Raw genomic sequence first — 13,171 nt, 5'->3', positions numbered from 1 at the left:
GATATGATCAAGGGAGGGGCTAAACCATATTTTGCCGTTTTATCCAGTGTAAAGCAGGATTGAAGCCCATTTTATCCAGTGTATACCTGAGCGTCAAGGGGGGGGGCTATAGCCCCTATAGCCCTCCCCTTGGATCCGCCACTGTATATATATATATATATATATATATATATATATATATATATATATATATATATATATATATATATATATATATAATCAAGTAAGATACGGTATTTCTTATATATATATATATTTAAAAAGTTCTAATTTTACCGAGAGTTCATCAAATTCTCAGTACAGGATGAGCGAAAAGTACTATTACTCCCTATGTTTGGCTTCATACCTAAATTTTGTGTTGGGATGCGTTCATAATATTGTGTATAGCATTCCCCTTTCGGTGATGGTCATTCTAAGCAGGCTCTGTTGTTGAAACAATGTTTTTTAGAAAGCTTTTCTCCCATCACAAAATCGTTTGTTTGGAAAATTTGTTAAAAATGTGCAGCAAAATCCCTTTAGATGTCTGTCATTGATTTCCCTGTGTAATGGAGTCCAGGAGCTCGTTACACTCTGTTCCTCCACGGCATACGGTTGACTCATCGTCTATGATTTTCTCTATCAATAATGAAATAATAAAATACATCTAATAGAATACAACAGTAAGAGATACCTCCAATGAAATACTGAACACCTTTATCTCAGATACACGGAGGTACATCTCAGATATGGGACTTTCGGTCTACTCTATACATTCAATGTATTGTTATAATTTAGAATTTTCCTTTCCTCAGGCACATCGTAGGAAACTCGAAGGGGTTTGTTTCAGAAAATCAATGTGTGCCAATATCAATGTTATACACTGTTACACGCAAGTAGAACGTGGAAGATTCTAGCGTTAGTACGTACTTACATTCCTCTTCACGATAACTCTTGAATTTTGTTTACACTATAGATACCAGTGCACAAGTATGTTATTAAAATCACACAAGTAGGACTTAGAAGATTGTAACAGTAGTTCGTACATACGTTCCTCTTCACGATAACTCTTGAATTCTGTTTACACTGTAGATAGCAGTGCACAAGTATGTTATTAAAATCACACAAATAGGACTTAGAAGATTATAACACTAGTTCGTGGGTACATTCCTCTTCACGGTAACTCTTGAATTCTGTTTACACTGCAGTAAAATCATACAAGTAGGATTTAGAAGATAGTAATGGTAGTACGTGCGTACATACTCTTCACGATAACTCTTGATATTTTTTCCATTAGATAGCTACTATAGTCCGCGTTACCCGAATTGACGTGTGGCATCAGTCAAAAAAGCTCGCAGTGCCTTGTTACTAAACCTTCAGGGAGGAATCTAATCATTCATAATGGTCCTCAAATACGAACAAAATAAATTATGAATGATTAGATTCCTCCCTGAAGGTTTAGTAACAGGGCACTGCGAGCTTATTGACTGATGCCACACGCCAATTCGGGTGACGCGGACTATAGAACGATATTATCGGCCGAGTTCATTAATAAAGTCAATCCGTTAGCATCTTTATGGGTAACGATGACATATATCCGTCCGGAAATTTTTGAATTCTGATTTTTTCAGTAGATAGCAAGAGCGATTATATCCGTTATCTTCCTTCGTAACGGTGACTTTGACTGTGGCTATCCATATCCCATTAATTCATTCATACGTCTCATATGATCCTCTCTACACTGTCTTTAGTAGAGTTATTCTTAATTTTCTCCGAGAGCGAGAGGTGAGTTCAGGGAGGAATGAAACATTCTTAAATTCAACACTGCTCTAATGGGAAAACTCCAAATACTATCACTTAATGCATCTCTTTTTAGTTTGGGCATTTACGCTAGCCGCAGACCTTATAGGCCACATGCGGGTCAACAAACGACGCGATCAGGAGTCAGCTCACGGTCACGGATAACGGAATAGCAAACAATAAAATTAAAGAATGTCTTGGCCCAACGTAGTTTAGTGTGTATACTGGCCAACCAGCAATTTGCTGTCATTTATCCAACGGTTTATGTTGGATAACCAACAGTTCCCCGTCATTTATCAAACAATTTATATTAGTGAACTGACAACTTTTCGTCATTTATTCGTTTATGTTGGCCAACCAACAATTTGCCGTCATTTGTTCAACAGTTTCGATCTCGCTCTCCCCTATCGCGATTTTACTTGTTTCGTAGCGGATATATTTGCAATGGAGTAGGTTGGCAAGTGCTAGGCAAAGTGACCAATTGCAACGTAGGGCCAAAGTTGACTGTTAGATAACATGCTATCTCCGACTACTGGGTCTTCCGTGTGGGTTGGTATAATAACACCCATCAAGACTGTGCGAAATGTGGGTCTACAACTTTGTATAACAAGGGATCTGGAAGTCCGAAGAAAAGGGGAAGCAAAATTGGATTTCTTGTATCAAGGTTGGTAATGTTACCATTTAACTAGAAGAGAACTTTTGGCTCTATGCACTTTCTGTTTATATATATATTTGGATAAAAATATTTGAACTAGAAGAAGCCCCTCAGCACGGCAAGAATATTTTTAAAAAATGCTAAAACACTTGTTTAATTACTTTACATAAAAAGTCCAGATATCAAATGTCATGTCCGTAAACTTAAGGAATTCTGAGGTATCGACATCTTATTATAATAATTGCAATCTCCATCCCCCACTTCTTTTCACCTTGAATTTTCAAAACTTCTTCCTTAGTGGTACCTTATGTCACAAATCCTATCTACTTTGCAAGTTTTTTTTTTCTTTCTCAAATATAGACATAACTTCCTGCTTCCTATATATTAACGCTTTTAACCCTTCTTTCACTTTTGAAAGAAAATATAATTTTATGATATCTTATTTCTGCTCCATTAGATTAATTTGAATGAAGTCTTTTATGCTCGCTTCGTCCCGCCCTTCACCGAAAAGGAAACTTTAAAAAGGTCGACTGATGTTAACCAAATTTAGTATGAGTATTAGAAATATCGAGGGACAACTTGAGAAAATATCGAGTAGTTCGTGGAGATGGTGAAGGTTTATGAAAACTTGACTCATGTCCCACTGACCTACCACACGACCGTGACACACGACCCTCCATGGTCTACTGTGACCCACGACCCACCATGATCTATATCACCCACCGTGACCCACTCTGACCCACCAAAACCAATCGTTATCACTGTGACCAACGACCCACGCCCCCTCTCAAGTGAATAAAGAACTTACACTTGTAATGAAACAAGGGTGTGAAATTATCATAATCGAAATTTGAATTTCTATGGTCAATCGCTCAAACACTGGGGTAAAGTGTTTGACATGGGCCATAGAGTCTATTACGATGAATTTCAATTAACTTATCATATATAACTATTTCCTTGTTGAATTACAGATACTTTTCAGTGGAAAATAGGATGAAATTCGAAAGTCTCAAATCAAGGCAAAGTAGATCAACATATATATAAAAAAAGAAGCTTCGACTAGTCTATACCTACAACTGCAGTAGGTCCTATTGCTTGTATTACAATTGCAAATATCAATATCCAAAAGTGCCTGAAGTTCTTTTCTCACTTACAAGGAGAAGGCAGATTTTGGTAAGTGAACTTCGGGGCCATTTTTTGCGAGGAGGTAGTGCACATTTAAAGAGTAAATATTACAAACTGAGAGAGCGCAATGGGCAAAAATAAGGGAGAAAAACCGTCTTCAAAATTTTTCTACTTGCCACATATACTGTTCGACGCGGTAGTTCATCAAGTGACGGCATGGCAGAGTGAGTAGTGTGCAACTCATACGCAAAGGGTCCCGGGTTCGGCTCCTGTTCGAATCAATCATTTTTTTGTTTCAACTAATAAAGTAACCATTTGTAACTATAAATAAAATATTAATTCACCATATGTTTATAATGAATAAAACAATAGAAATTTTAAAATCACTTGTAAAATCTTTTAATGTTCCATGTTAACTAGCAAGAAAATTTAATCTATTCCGTAAATATACTAATATCACGAGTTGTATTATGGTTACGACAGTCAACGGCGCCGATTTCTCTGTAAATTTGGGGGGTCTCATTCATAAAAAATACATACAACAATACATGTAACAATAAAAAAATACATATTCATAAAAATACATGGGGCCCACATGAGCTTGGGGGACGGCCCCCCATGATCGGCGCCCTTGACGACAGTCGTTGTGTAATAAATGTTTTTGACGCTTCGTATCTACATCTGTTCACAGTGTGCGATTTACAAAGGAGTTGAGGGGGGAAATCCCCTTTGCTAATACTGGATGTTGCTATAACCAAAGCAGATTTCCCCCTCATTCTACTTGTAATTCTCACACTGTCAACAGATGTAGATACGAAGCTTCAAGAACATTTTTTACACAACGACTGCAGTAACAAAAATATTTACGGAAGAGATTAAATTTTGATCCTAGTTAACATGGAACATCAAAAAAATTTACAAGTGATTGAAAATTTCTATTGTTTTATTCATTATAAACATATGGTGAATTAATACTTTACTTATACTTACAAATGCCTACTTTATTGGTTGAAGCAAAAAACAAGAAAAAAGTTTGACTCGAACGAGAATGGAACCCGGGACTCTTTGCACTTGAGTCGCTGATTCTTCTCACTCTGCCACGCCGTCACTTGGTAAGTTTGCGCGTCGTACGATATATACGTCGAGTAGAAAACTTTAAGACGGTTTTTCTCCGTCATTTTTGCCCATTGCGCTCTCCCAGTTTGTAATATTAACTGTTTAAATGTGCACTACCACCTCGCAAAAAATGGCCCCGAAGTTCACTTACCAAAGTGTGCCTTCTCCTTGTAAGATATACTCACCCCAGGTATAAGTAAATAGAAACAAATGAAAAAGGAGGGAAAATGAGGCCTTGAAAGTAAAACGTAGACAAATTCACCAGTGTTCAGAAGATGCTCTCTACAATGCACTGAAGAGAGTAAGTAGGTCGGTGGTTTGTAGTGGGTCACTATGGGTTGTGGTCGCATCCTGCTGACTCACGACCCACTCACAAATCTTAACCCACGACCCACTGACCCACTCCATCTCTGGTGCTACAGAGATATTCAGCAATATTATTAGTGTAAGACGAAAAAAGTGTCCAAAGATGAGACTTTGGGGTACACCAATCCATAGATCTCATTAAGCTGCATAAAATAAATTATTTCAGCGTAAATTCTGATACGCAGTTTCCGAAAAAAATATTTTTATGACGCTAAAGAATAATTCGTTCGTTGCCAACCATAATTGATAATATTTATTCTGGTGAAACACATATTGTTAATTCATTTATTTATTGTACGTATATGTAAAAATGCTTTGATAGGTAGCAGATTGTGTCTATTGTTGTTCATTTCCTCTTAACAGTGAGACACATACTCCTAACAGTGACACATAGTCAGGAAACTCACTGTTGCAGATGCCATGGGAATATTAAAAAAATTCATATAGCCTATAGAAAGGTCAAAGCATCAGACATGAAATATAGCAGAAGCACTGAAAGCGATAAAGAAGGAAAGGTCCTTAAAAGAAGTTTCACAAGTCTACATATCGTTTGATGTTTGCATATACAGGGTGTTTCGAAATAACATCGACAACGTATTTGGAGGTGATTCCTGACACCAAGATAAGACAAAAAGTATAGACCAACCTGGGGGCACAAATGCTTCCTTTCGGAGTTATAGGCTGCCGAAAACATGAAAAAATGAACTTTAAAGGTCTATACGCTCAAAACTATGGGACCTACCCTAAACGGGTCAAGACTTCACTTAGGAACTAGTAGGCTACGTGCCCTATCCAAATATCCAAGTTTCAGAATCCTCTGATACTTCAACAACAATTTTTATAGAGGTAGTTGGTAAATACTTCAAATAATATGCCCGTAGCCAAACTCTCTCTAGAAAAATTGCTTCGTGAGTACCTTCGGATTGTGAAACATGTATTTTTGGATAACCCACACATTAGTTCCTAAGTGAAGTCTTGACCGGACTATGGTAAGTCCCATAGTTTTGAAGCTATGGATCTTTAAAGTTCATTTTTTCATGTTTTCGGTAGCCTATAACTCCGAAAGGAAGCATTTGTGCACCCAGGTTGGTCTATACTTTTTGTCTTATCTTGGTGTCAGGAATCACCTCCAAAAACGTTGTCGGTGTTGTTTCGAAACACCCTGTATGTTACGTCTCCACCAGAAGATCAACGTGATTTATCGTTCCATGATGTGGTATCATTGTCTAAAGTAAAACTCCCGAAAAGAAATATCGACGTCAAAAACATACTCACCAGTAATTCTGCTGGTAGTGGTGGTTTGCGTGGTTTCTGTGGGGGGAAGGGGGAATGAGCTACATATTCAAAATTGTCTTCATGGTACAGCGCCAACTCTGTAGAGCATTATTTATAGGGACCCAAGGAAGAGAGGAATTGACATGTGATAGGTGTAATAGATAAGCAAGAAACTATATAGTATATAATGTACTGTATCCTGAGGTCGGAATTGCACATAGCCTATTACGATATATTTACAAATATTTAGTTAGGTTTTTTAGGTAACTGAAAAAAATGAAATGATATCTTTAAGTTTTACGTCCTACGTTTATGCCGGTTAGGCTACAGGAGACGGTGATTATGAGAGATGAGTGAAATGGGAATGAAGAAAGTGAAAGGAAACGGGAGAACCCCGATAAAACCCACGTGTGTCCACCACAAAGTTTTAGGTAACTGAGTAGGATAATTCGTTATAGTGCCGCTTCTAATACATATATTATATTGTTAGGTTTTGTTAGAAAGTAGCAGAGTAGATCGAAGTTGCAATTGGAACCATTAGCTTGTTTTCACGAATAGTGTTAAGTAATAATATATATTATTTCTCATAACACAAACAGAATAGACTACGTTATTTTGAAACAAACTTAAAATCTCAAACAAAATAAAATCATAAAAACCATTTTTTAAACATATTATTCTATGCTTCTTAAAAAATCATATTTATTTTATCTCAAGACACAAGTATTACTTATTTTGTAAAGAACAAGGCCCAGTTTAACGTCGATTTTAATATTCAGGCATCAGGCCCGTATCCAGGGGTGTCTAGGGGGGGCGCCCCCCAAATTTTTGCTGGCCTTTCTAAAATGTTTATGGTAGGCTTGCAAGTGAACTATACTATGGTGATGAACTATAATATGGTTGGATCGGGCCCCCCTAACTTCAGCCGGGCCCCCCTAAATTTTTGGGGTTGCTACCGGCCTGTCAGGTATTAAAGTTTCATTAAAGTGGTATATTACATATATGCAGTCTACAGTGCACCCATCAATGTTCAGAGTTACCTTCCAAAGTAGGGTGATACTGGAAATCATAGGTTATATATTTTATGCCATAGGTTTATTAGTGTTTTGAGTACATGGGCTAAATATGCTTCCATTTGTAGAAGATTGATAGGATTAGGATTAGGAATTAGATTTCTGGGATTTCGGAACCTATGACCATGTTAGCCCGTCACGTACGACGGATAATGTTCCTCAGCGATCACACTATCCGAGGAAAAGCTAGAAAGAAAGGAATGAAGAAGGAAGGAATCGCTGGAGACCATTAGGTTAGGTACCATTCCGGCATTTGCCTGGTGTGCATAAAGAAAATCCAGGAAAATCTTTACTGAGGATGGCTGTCCTGAAAAAAGCATTTACACTTTTTCGACAGTGCTCCCACCAGGTACACTCATGTCCAAAATAATTGTCACATATCTATAACTGTCTTCTTGTAAGAATATACTTTGATAATGATTTTGCAGGGTACTTTTAATACTGATACTATGTGTATAATCGAGAAATGTATATTTGTGGTAAATTTCATAGGAAAATAATTATAAATACAAAAAATTAGAATGAGAAAAACAAAATGTTGCTAAATGGACAAGAAAGTTTCATTTTTGTTTTATTATTGTTATTTTCTGCTCTTTTGACATGAAATTTACCACATACATGTCTTTGCCGATTATACACATAACGAACTGTTAAATCCTGCGAGAGATTTGTAACTTGTGTAATAATTTCTTCGAATACACCGTTTTTTTTTTTTCTTTTAGATTTCTTTGATATCCTCAAATGGTGAACACTTTTTTTCCATGGGCGCCCGTTGGGAAGGCAGGGGTCGCCTCCCTGGCTCACAAAAATGTATACGTAATATAGCAAACCACGTATATTCAATGCCATATACCAGACGTGATACAGCAACCATTGAGATGCCCCTCCCTAGAAAATTTTCTTCGGGCGCCCCTACCTCTTTCTGATTTCTTTCTCATGCCATAAACATATTCAATCTAAACTTATGCTCCGTATCATTTTAACATGAAATTTTTAATTATATTAGAATCATAGACAAAGGCGGAGCTATTCTAAACATTTAGTTAGTTTTCCCCTTGATGGAGTCAATGTAGTCATAGAAATTAATTCAAAAATATAATATTAGGAAAAACGTATAAAAGATTGTTAATGTAATGAGAGCATTCTCACGTATTAAATTCAGGTAGAGCGAAATTTTTCATCGTACATTTTGTTAGATTCTAAATCACACTAGCATAAAACAAGTTAAAGAGAGAACCTTATCTTCTTCCATTATCTTAGTATGAACGAATTGGTGACTCATAGGGCAGTTAACAGATCGAATCGGTCGCTCATAGGACAGTTAACAGTTCTTGTCGCTAATAGGACTGTCGCAAGTGGGAAGACACCCTACCAAGATAGCAGTTGGCCTACGTAAAGGTTCATATGACATATAGCTTAAAATTGTGATTAACTCTTAAAAGTTAAAATTTGTTTAACAATAATAGTGTCCAAAGTTAGGATATTTATAGATCAATCAATAAAATACACTAAGCTGAACAAAATGACATACCTAACAGTAAATTCTCATGCGTAGATCTCGAGAAAATCGGAAATTATGGCGGTAAAATGTATACTTTCGTTCCCAATAACTGATAGGTTCAATTCTGCCAGATCAGATTGATTACTTAAATATTGTATAGATCTGAGGGATATACGTAAATAAATAAATAAATAAACTATTAAGTAACAGATTGTATCTATATAATTGAGCTGAGCGAAGCGAAGCTCTTATACTCGGGTCAGCCGTTTGGTTGTCCGCGAACTCCTCCTAGACCGTTTGGCCGATCTCAACCAAACTTAGCACGCTGATAGAGTATGTCGTGCTGAGTGACAACATAGGTCGAAATCAAAAATCCGATGTACCATCGAGGAATAATCACCGAAAAACGCTTCCTCCTAGACCGTTTGGCCGATCTCAACCAAACTTAGCACGCTGATAGAGTATGTCGTGCTGAGTGAGAACATAGGTCGAAATAAAAAATCCGATGTACCATCGAGGAATAATCACCGAAAAACGCTTGCATAGACTTAACATGGAAAAAAAGTTTTCACGCGATTTTTTTGTGAACAATTAACAATAAACTGATTACGTAGTTTAAGCTCGCTCAGCTCATTTCATTGCAATCGGGTATATACATTGCATTCCTAGTTATTTGTCTTCTTCTAACTGTATGGCTAACACACATACTCATAACATGCACATACTCAAAACCAATTGGCGTGGCAGCCCTTTGTGAGTCTCAGCAACTCCAATACCCTCTGTTAGCGACCGGCTGAACTAAATCCAATCTAGCGACTATCATGTGGTCAGCGCACTGTATCTTCCTGTTTCTAACAGGCATATCAGGAGTTTTTGTAGACCTAGTTACCGTCACGGCTTTTTTTTTTGCCACGTGACTCACCAGTTTTCCTCACGACACTGGGTAGATGGCGAAAATCGGGAAGCACCGGCTGGGAATCGAACCCAGGGCCACCTGGAAGTGAGTCCAACGCTCTAACCATTAAACTGAGGTGTCCCATAACATGCACGTGCTACGTGAAAAAAAAAACAGTCGTGCAAATGTAAATAATAATAATAATAATAATAATAATAATAATAATAATAATAATAATAATAATAATAATATGTGGTTATATTATTATTCAAGTATTCGATGGAGATACTCGAAACTGATAAATCAAACTAAATTTAATTGTCCTAATATACATACAATGGAAACAAATAATTAATAAAAATATAATCCATATATTACCAAACTGAAACAAAATCACCATCCAGCATTTTGTGCGTATTCAGATGCATTTGTGAATAAACGAAAACAAAAGAGAAAAAAAGATTTTTAAAAATAAATAAATGCACAGATCGGATTATATCGGCTATCATCGCTTTTCGTCGGATCCCAAAATCCCCCTGGAGATGTAGCCAAAAGAAGATAATTAATCTTTCTTGGCTGGTGGGCGGAGAAAAGGCGGGGCAATTGGACCAGAGGTTGGCCCATTCGAGGCTTCGCGCCGAGTAATAAATGACCAAAGCTAGTCTCGATTTATGAGAAAAATCACCCCTAGAAGGAAAACGAAAAAAGAGAGAGAGAAAAAGAAAAAAATGATGATGGTTCTTACAAGGGAAGGAACAAGCAGGGTATAAAGAAGAAAAAGAAAATAAAAGAAAAAAAACTTTTAAATAAAAAAAAGACGAAAGAAAACAATCGTTTCGTGTTTTTCTCGAAGACTTGTTCCTCCTACGCCTGACACACCTTTTCGTTATCTCATTTGTCACGAGTGAAAAATTACCAGGCGGCTACACCCGATTAGTTATAATTAGATGGCTAACTTTAAGTACGAAAAATGAATTGATAAATTGATCGATTACCTGGTGCAGATATCGCAGCAACGAAAAATGAATCAACACGAACAAAAATGTATTGAAAATCTCAACTCCTATATAATAATAATAATAATAATAATAATAATAATAATAATAATAATAATAATAATAATAATAATAATAATAATAATAATAATAATAATAATAATAATTTCGCCAATATTTCACCAAAAGAAAAGACATACCATTGTTTGGCATATAACATAGAACTAACCACCGATAACAAGCCATACTACAAATATTTCTATCAGCCAAGTCCAGTAGTAAATACAAGCTCTACTGGGATCAAGAAATTAGAACAGATGAAACGGTACCTGCGAACAAATTCGACATTGTTATTATCAATAAAATGAACCAATGTAATATGCGATGCAGACACAAAAGTTACACCACTCTATCTAGCCATGACAAGAGTTCACCACAGACTATGAATTAGATGAACAAAAGCATAGCAAATGGAAATCAAAAGAACTCCACGGAATCTTTAACCTTTTCACGGTTATGGCATCAAATGATGCCACATATTTATCGGGAAAATAGTCCTTTTTTTTTTTTCACGAAGAAGAGTGCGAACTGAAGGTATGTAAAAAATAATATTCCAAACCATTTGTTTTTACTTACCCCCCAGTTTGCACTCTTGTTCGTGAAAAAAAAATTCGGAATATTTTCCCGATAAATATGTGGCATCATTTGATGTCATATAGTAGTAGTGGCCCGCGTATATCTCGCCGAGTCAGCAAAAATTTTTGTGACGTCATAGGTCAAAGGTCAATGACCTTGGCCCGGGGTCAATGACCGAGGGGTACCTAGGACCACCCCCTCTAAATTTTGGCAGGGGTACCATGGCCCACCCCCTAAATTTTGGCAGGGGTACATAGGACCACCCCCTTAAATTTTGGAAATTGCCAAATCTAAAAATTGGGTATGGTAGCCTAGGACCATAGTATGTACCTCTATCAGTATTGGGGGTCTATGTCGTTCCCTTTCATGGGTAAAAAATTGCCAAAAATTCAAATTTCGGAGGTTTTTGACCTAATTTATCCCCTTGGATGAGGTGTTTTTACCCTATATGGTTATATGGGCGTATACAGGGGTCCATTACCTTTCATAAGACATGGGTATATTAATGCACCCCTTGAAAAATTTGGGAGGGGGTACGTTGGCCCACCCCTTAAATTTTGGAAATTGCCCAATTTAAACATTGGGTATTATAGTACCGGACCCTAATATGTATCATGATAAATTTGGGTGGTCCACCTCGTTCCCTTCTAGGGGTACACAATTGCCTAAATATAAACGTAAGCAATACGTTGTACCACGTGTTTGGTTTCGTCCTAATTTATCCCCTTGGATGAGGTCCTATTACCTTATATGTTTATATGGGCGTATACAGGGGTCCATTACCTTTCATAAGACATGGGTATATTAATGCACCCCTTTAAAAATTTGGGAGGGGTACCTTGGCCCACCCCTTCATTTTTAGAAATTGCCCAATTTAAACATTTGGTATTATAGTATAGGACGCTAATATGGATCACTATAAATTTGGGTGGTCCACCTCGTTCCCTTTTAGGGGTACAAAATTGCCAAATTTTAGTACAACCACGTGTTTGGTTTTTAACCTAATTTATCTCCTTGGATGAGGTCCTATTACCTTATATGGTTATATGGTTATGTATAGGTGTTCATTTACCCTATATGGTTATATGGGCGTATACAGGGGTCCATTACCTTTCATAAGACATGGGTATATTAATGCACCAGTTTAAAAATTTGGGAGGGGTACCTTGGCCCACCCCTTCATTTTTAGAAATTGCCCAATTTAAACATTTGGTATTATAGTATAGGACGCTAATATGGATCACTATAAATTTGGGTGGTCCACATCGTTCCCTTTTAGGGGTACAAAATTGCCAAATTTTAGTACAACCACGTGTTTGGTTTTTAACCTAATTTATCTCCTTGGATGAGGTCCTATTACCTTATATGGTTATATGGTCATGTATAGGTGTTCATTCCCTATCATAAGACATAGGTACATTGGTGCACCCCTTTAAATTTTTAGGAGGGGTACCCCGGCCCACCCCTTCAATTTCAGAAATTTTCCAATTTAAGCATTTGGTATTATAGTACAGGACCTCATTATGTATCATGATAAATTTGGATGGTCCATCTCGTTCCCTTTCATGGGTACGAAATTGCCAAATTTAGGTACAACCACGTGTTTGGTTTTTGATTTAATTTATTCCCTTGGATGAGGTCCTATTACCTTATATGGTTATATGGTCATGTATAGGGGTCCATTTCCTATTATAAGACATAGGTACATTTTTGCACACCTTTAAATTTTTGGGAGAGGTACCTTCGCCCACCCCTTTA

General features: G+C 36.9%; 1 long non-coding RNA gene across 1 annotated transcript in view; it reads left to right on the top strand.

Moving 5' to 3' along the window:
• The window catches only part of LOC145693581 (uncharacterized), a 99,600-nt gene that overhangs the window by 62,193 nt on the left and 24,236 nt on the right, over positions 1 to 13,171 (top strand). The window lies entirely within an intron of this gene.

The sequence above is a fragment of the Thermobia domestica genome, chromosome 8 (assembly GCF_964235325.1).
Source record: "Thermobia domestica chromosome 8, izTheDome1.hap1.1, whole genome shotgun sequence".
Classification (NCBI taxonomy): domain Eukaryota; kingdom Metazoa; phylum Arthropoda; class Insecta; order Zygentoma; family Lepismatidae; genus Thermobia; species Thermobia domestica.
Note: the sequence above shows the minus strand (reverse complement) of the source record. Positions and strands in the feature narration are given on the sequence as shown.